Raw genomic sequence first — 7,500 nt, forward strand, 5'->3', positions numbered from 1 at the left:
ATTATTATCATCATCATCATCATTATTATTATTATTATTATTATTATTATTATTATTATTATTATTATTATTATTATTACTATTATTATTATTATTATTTGATAAAGCGCCAGTATCCAGAAATAATGCTCAGAGATGCTTTACCATAGTTTTTTTGGTATCACACATGTTCATTCATTCGACTACTAAATCACTACAACAGTCACACATATCTTGTTCGAAGTTCACATAGAATCGCGATAAGCAGAAAGAAAAAGATTGGTTTTTAGATGCCTTTTGAAGACTGAAGACGATTTTTGCTGTCGGTGGTAAGGAGATGGTTCAAAGATACTCCCTTGGTGTGTCGGGTTTGTCACAAAATTAGCCTTGAAGGGCGCAAACCATTTCTTTCTTGGTGAAGAGTATAATGTCAATGTGTAGGCTTTGGGCATATCAAGAGACATAATACCTTTGAACTTACTTACTTATCCGAACCAGCGACCACCTGAGCTCTAGCCTTTCGGTCTTGTGCCATGACGTAGAAGTTAGACGTCTTTTGTAGTTGTTCCAGGTGACTATAAAGTGTGTTACTGATGCTTGGATTTGGTGGGAGGAATGTATACCTTTGAAAAAAATTCTAGAGGTCATTGTGGAGGGTAAAAGAGGGAGAGTGTTACCAAGAAAATGGTCACAAGACATCAGCGAATGGATGAATATGCTAGTGACTCCAGTGGAGGGATGGAGCAGGATAGAAGCTTGTTTCTCGGTTGGCAGTTGTGGAAGGAGGAATAAGCCATGATGATGATGATGATGATGATGATGATGATGATGATGATGATGATGATGATGATGATGACGACGATCATCATCTTCATTATCATCGTCATCATCGAGGTCCGTATTGATGTTATGTGTTTTAGTTACTTACAGCATTTACCCGCCAGATGAATAATAACAAAACACAAAACCGTATGATCTTAAACTTTAATACTCTAATATATATATTATAGTGAGACTTAATCACTCAACTCGCGGACCAAAATCAACAACAAAGAGCTGAAAGAAGTTGATTTCTTTCCCCTCTATTGATGCTATGTGTTTAGGTAAAATACTCACAGCATCTGACAACAGGATATAACTTATCAAAACACAAAACTATGTGTAACCTTCAACGTTTATAGTCTGATTGATATAATATAATGAAAACTAATCATTACAACGGATGTCTAAAAACATGAATGAAGTCAATATTGAGGGACTCAATGAGATTCAGCGAAAAATCGATGCTGTGTTTGAACAAATCAAATCAAATATCGATGGGTTTTTTTTACAAATTTCTTGATTTTATTTTATGATGTTTTGTATTAGATCTAGCCTGTCTTCGTGTTGTTGTGACGTAAATAATAAGTATGGGTGTCGGCTGTAAGTAATATTCGGCACAATTACGCTTCAATAGTCATGACGTCACTTCCCTCGAAATGACGCATGGTAACTTAGTAATTGGCTTTAAACTATCAGAACAATGGCGGACGCCCTTATGAAATATTTCTCCGACGAGTATAAAAGCGTATCCAGAGGTAAAAAAACATTATAAATCTGATCATGTTTTGACTTTTACACATTTTGATCACAAGACATATGATAAGTTCTAGCCAGCATGAAGAATAAAAAAGTACCGATTTTCTTTGTTTAGAACCATGAACCGTTGCTGGGCGACGTGACATCAGACTATTGAATCCAATTATGGTGATCTCCGATTACAGGTCAAGAAGGTGACGATTGAAGTTATCCGGTAAAATTCGAACTGTATGGCTTTCAGATGTAAATATTTACTTCATCAAAATTGACAGCGTCGATGTAAACAATGTGTGGCGACAGTGATTTTTGTTTTGTTAGCCACACAGAATTATATGGATGGATGGATTGCAAAATAAGATATCACTACATAAATTTCATATCTGCCTTTCCATCGGTGGATCGACAGTTCTCGTGAAACCCAGCGCTCTAACTAGTAAGTGTGTAGCGGCGGCCATTACATTCGATAGTCAATCATGTGTCAGACATCAATTCCCTTGTTAAAAATTCTGCAAAGAATTGAATTGCCTCTGAATTCTTCAAAGTCGGGAACAACATCACAAGAGTCTAGATAGTTCATTTCTAATTATTTTGCTTTTTTTTCTCAAAGTAATCAACAAATTTATCAGCCAAACTATTTGTATTTATTGGTATATTATCTGGTGATGTTTGTTTTTCTCTCCCTGTCAAATCATCGCATGTAGAAAATATTCGTTTGCAGATTTTTCCTTCGATACTTTTGATTCGTAATTTTAATATTCTCGCTTGGATCTCTTTTCCATAAAAAAATTGTCAGTACATCCAAACTGCCATTTTAGAAAGTCGAACTCCTAAAGTAACTTTCACACGAATTTGCAAAACATCATTCTGAGTATAGGGAATGAGATTAGCGAAAGAGTAGCGTCCCTTGATTGGACGTCACCCATAGTCTGTGACGTCACTGGCGGAAAAGTTATTAGAGAGAGAACATTCATGTTGGTTGTGCGCATTCGGCTCTCGTCTTCGACATTTGACTTCGGACCGGGAGGATCCTGGTTAGTGTGCAGCTCTGGGAGGTGCAAATTGAATCCTTGGAAAATGCTTTTTCTCACATTCTCTAACCGCATTTATTACGTAAAATGAGTATCTGGCCATTCACGGCCTTTGTTGCTGTTGGCCTGGGGTCCATTGTAAAGCGCAGTGGATACTATTGGATATTGCGCTATATAAAAGCTTAAGTATTTGGATATTATCATTATCACTGGAGTCGTGTAACACAAACCACAAAGACAGGGTCACATACAATTGGCTGCCAACTAGGTGTTAATCGTGGTGGTATGCTTCACATAACACGCCACCTCGCCAGGGGTTTAGTCATTCACATGATATAACAGACATTAACATAATAATCTTGGCTACGATCTTTCTAAAACAAATCTGGAAGCGTTTTTGTCCTCTCTCTCTCTCTCTCTCTCTCTCTCTCTCTCTCTCTCTCTCTCTCTCTCTCTCTATCTATCTCTCTCTCTCTCTCTCTCTCTCTCTCTCTCTCTCTCTCTCTCTCTCTCTCTCTCTCCAGTTCGCTCTCCACAGCTGCCAAACCATGTCAACTTTTTATGTTCATAATGGCAATTATGCCCGGCCAATTAAGTAGTTGTTTGTTGGTTGTTTTTTTAAATTTTGACAAATCGCAACTGATACTTTAATTTTGGTTGCAATTATCTTTATAAGCATTGGCATACTCGTACATGGAGCACATTTCACAAAGAAGTGCAAGAAGAAGAAAGATTGTCATGCATGATACGATTGATGATGATGATGATGATGTTGATGATGATGATGATGGTGATAATAATAATAATAATAATAATAATAATAATAATAATAATAATAATAATAATAATAATAATAATAATAAATAATAATAATAATAATAATAATAATAATAATAATAATAATAATCATAATAATAATAATAATAATAATAACGAATGATAATGATATTAATATACTAATAATGATAATAATGATGATGATGATGATATGATTGCTATGTGGTCTAGTGGTATACACACTCGCTTTCGGATTGGAAGGTCCAGGGCTGAGTCCATGAAAAAGACGTCATTCAAATTCTTACACCATACTCAGGTGTAAATGGGTACCTGACGGGGTACAGCTTTGTCTCTGTCGGAAAAAATTGTGATATCGCCTAACAGGCGTCATGTTTTGTTCTATATGTTAAGTGTTGCTTCTTGGTCAGGAACCCTTTGTAAAGCACTTTGAGCAGGTTTAGTGGATATTGCGCTGTATAAAATCTCAAGTCTTTGGGGTTTTTTAATAATAATAATAATAATAATAATAATAATAATAATAATAATAATAATAATAATAATAATAATAATAATGATAATAATAATAATAATAATATAATAATAATAATAATAATAATAATAATAATAATAATAATAATAATTTTAAAATTGGCACCAAAGGCAAATAAGTATGTTGTCATGATATCACCTACACAGCTTAGAAAGTTTGAAGCTTCATTTTGAATAAGTCTCTAGATGCTCAAGAAATGGAGGCTGTAAAGCTTAAGGGGATTAATTAATGACCTTAATATATTAGCTATGGGTGCTTTATCACGACATGTATTTCTGGGCAAACCTATGGATTGTCACTGCCCTACTCAACCTTGGTGCTTAGAAAAAATATACATAATGCATTTAAGAGAATAACCCGTGTAGGCTAATTAGGGAATGACAGCTTTCTGACCTTTAGAATTCTGCTTCGTGTCCCGATTTAGGTGGTGAAAAGTTGAGTAGTTGGAAAACGCTCTTTACTTTTATTCTCTCACCAAACTCAGGTGTAAAATGAGTACTGGTTAGTAAAAGCGTTGTCTCTATCGAAAAGACATTGCACTAGTGCTTTGTAGGCGTCATGATCTTCATATCCGTTTTGTACTGTTGTTAACTTATCACCCTTGTCAAGCGCTTTGAGCATATACAATGCATATACAGAAAACGCTCAAGACTTGAAATAATCATCGGCCTACACTTTGAATTTATTTTGTCTTTAAAATAACAAAACTCTGGATTAGTCACGCTTGTCAACATTAATGCTGGGATTGAAGAATCCGTTTCGCTTGGGTGACCTTTTCCATTCAAAAGGCAGTGACTGTAATTCGCGTGCTTTTTACTTCATATCTAAGTCAAAATAACCAAAACAAACAAAATAAATCGAGGTATAATTAACCAACATTAATGTATTTATTGGTAAAGCTGAAATAGAAGGCTTTATTAGTCTTAACTGTAACAATTTAAAGGTGCTTTTGATGGAAATCGTTACGAATGCCTTTCTTCCGAAAACGAACGAGTTGTTTTGTTGCCAAATGGTATAATCTATAATGTCGCAGATTAACCCTTGTTGGATGAGACATCCTGACGGGTTAAGTGTTGTGCTTATACCCATTGTGCTTATACCCATTGTGCTTATACCCATTGTGATCAGGCCGTGTCTGGCATTGTGCTATTTCAATCGGCCTGCAACTACAATATGACGAGGAACTCGAAGTGTCATAGTTTGGATTAGGATATTTCTATAGGCCTGGAATTACATTATATAGAGGGATTTCCAAGTATCATTGTTTGTGTATTTGTTGTTGACATTCTTACTTTAACTAAGCTTTATAAACCAAGGATTTGTGAATCGGTTTCAACCATAAGCCAAGTGTTGGTGGTCAATAGATAATGTTTGTTCGACTCACTTTTCGTTCATAGACTAAGGACAAGGATTTGAAGTTCATGTTTAATTTGGCTGCGTGCTCATCCAAGGTAAGTAACTATCCGTTGTGTTGCATATAGAACGCATGGATTAAGCCAATATGCAAAATATACGACAGACCTGACTACTGCTACAAAAATTTCATAAGAACTACGAATTTTGGGTTCCAAGATGAGAGCCATTATATAGGGAATGAGACTAGTGGAAGAGTAGCGTCCCTTGATTGGACGTCACCCATAGTCTGTGACGTCATCGGCGGAAAAGTTATTAGAGAGAGAACGTCATGTTGGTTGTGCGCATGCGTCTCTCGTCCTCGCGGAAGCTAATCTCATTCCCTATAAAGATATCTAATTCAATAAAACATGTTAATTAAAACGTTCTGGTGCCAGTGCTAGTACATAATGGAGTTTAAAGCATTATTCTAGTCTATTAGGGAAATCTGGTTATTTTACTAGTAGTTATAATGTCTACAGTATTACCACCCCATGAAAATTACGAAAATTTTCCCATTTCAAGCAGGCAAGTCTGATAAACGAGTTTTTCAACGATTTCCCAATACTCAATGTTTTATTTCATCTACAACAAGCTATGAGACACCAAATGTCCATTTCATATATTACAAATTGCCTGGTCAGGCTATCATTTGTACCAAAACTCGTAAATTCCATGTCTTCCGATTACCGTTTGAAATGTTTGTCCAAAACAAATCATCCTTCAAAAATTGATAGACTACGAGGAAGTCCCAGGTTTGATATTTTTGGACAAGATGAGGGTCATTTATATTGATCAATATTTAAAGGACAATTTTTTTCTTGTCAAAATTTTAAGATGTGTTGTATATTTTTTTAAAGCCAAGTCCTCGTTCACACCGAATTGAAGAAGGATAATATGCGTTGTATGGTGTTTAACTAGAGAGGCAATATCAGGACTCGAGTTTTTGAGATTATTATCAATTCGATGGATATGATCATAATAATGATGCTAATAAGAAGAAGGAGGATGATTAAGAGGAGCAGGAAAGGAATGTAAATCTCTTCTTGAAACCGATAATTCAGACCTCTCTAATTAGATAAAAGAATCGCTCATTTCCTCGTAACTCAAAGGTATCGAGTTCAACTTCAACCCGACATAAAATTGTGACTTTGAGCAAATCACCTCACCCTAGCATAATGAGCGCAGTTCTGACTGCTACCCTGAAATAGTGCTTATCGATCAAATATGTTTCCTCTTCTTCGGGATTGAAAAAAAAAGAACAAAAACAACAACAAACAAACAAAAAACAATCCAATTTAATTGCAGGAAATGATTGGTTCGATTTTATCTATTACATACAAGGCCACAGAAGTTCTCTCAAGTAAAACGATCTCGAGACAAAAAAAAAACAACTAAAGAAACCAATTTTCTTGACCCTCGTCTGTATGAGATAATCAATGGCTGCGTTATTTTGTAAAAAAAAAAAGGTAGGAATTTAACATCTATTGAATTTTAATACGGAATTGACCGTAACCCTTCGCTATCATCACAATACAAGGCGTAAATCCCCTATAGAACGTAAAAGGTGAGTTATTCATAGATTACAACAACAAACTATGAACCCGTTGGTTTTCTATAGAATACACAGTGGGTAGCAAAAGTATTTGACACAGTGGTCTTTTTCGATTATTTCACAGAAAGTGTTAGGTAAAATGTAATTAAACTTATACTCAATATGCTTATATACGCCGTCTATCTAATTATATACATGAAATTAAGAAACCTGTTGGTTTACAAACTTTTATAAAACAATAAAGGAAAAATAAATGCCATATGCAAATGTATTTAACACACTTGAAAATGCAATGATTAAGTAGTCAAATTTTCAATGGTGAAAGAGCAACCCATATCTGAATGATATAAACAAACCAGTTGACAACAGCTCTGACACACTGTGTAACTCACTTTTAACAATCATTTCTTTTAAATTGATAAAACTAAAGAATGATTTGCGAAAAGACATCACATAAAGGCATAAAGATGGAAAGATACATGAAAATAGCTTCTTATTTTAATTTGCTTGTAATCTCAGTTGATGCCTTCATTAGAAAGTGGGAAAAATTTGATGTTACTGAAAATATTCAAAGGAGTGAATGCCCTCATAAATTAACTATTGCCAATACATACATTGTCCATACTGTAATGAAAGAATCA

At 34.8% G+C, this 7,500-nt stretch overlaps 1 protein-coding gene across 2 annotated transcripts in view; it reads left to right on the top strand.

Annotated features, from left to right (window-relative positions):
- Window positions 1–5,008: 5,008 nt before the first annotated feature.
- LOC144968896 (uncharacterized) overlaps window positions 5,009–7,500 on the top strand; it is a 15,710-nt gene continuing 13,218 nt past the window's right edge. The window contains exon 1 of one of the 2 annotated variants that reach the window (XR_013644690.1): window positions 5,009–5,363. The gene's annotated coding sequence lies outside the window, so the exon portion shown is untranslated. The remainder of the gene's footprint in view (window positions 5,364–7,500) is intronic. The other variant, XM_078907722.1, reaches the window with a different exon arrangement.

The sequence above is a fragment of the Berghia stephanieae genome, chromosome 3, assembly GCF_034508935.2.
Source record: "Berghia stephanieae isolate SIO BIC M18660-M18661 chromosome 3, UCSD_Bste_1.3, whole genome shotgun sequence".
Classification (NCBI taxonomy): domain Eukaryota; kingdom Metazoa; phylum Mollusca; class Gastropoda; order Nudibranchia; family Aeolidiidae; genus Berghia; species Berghia stephanieae.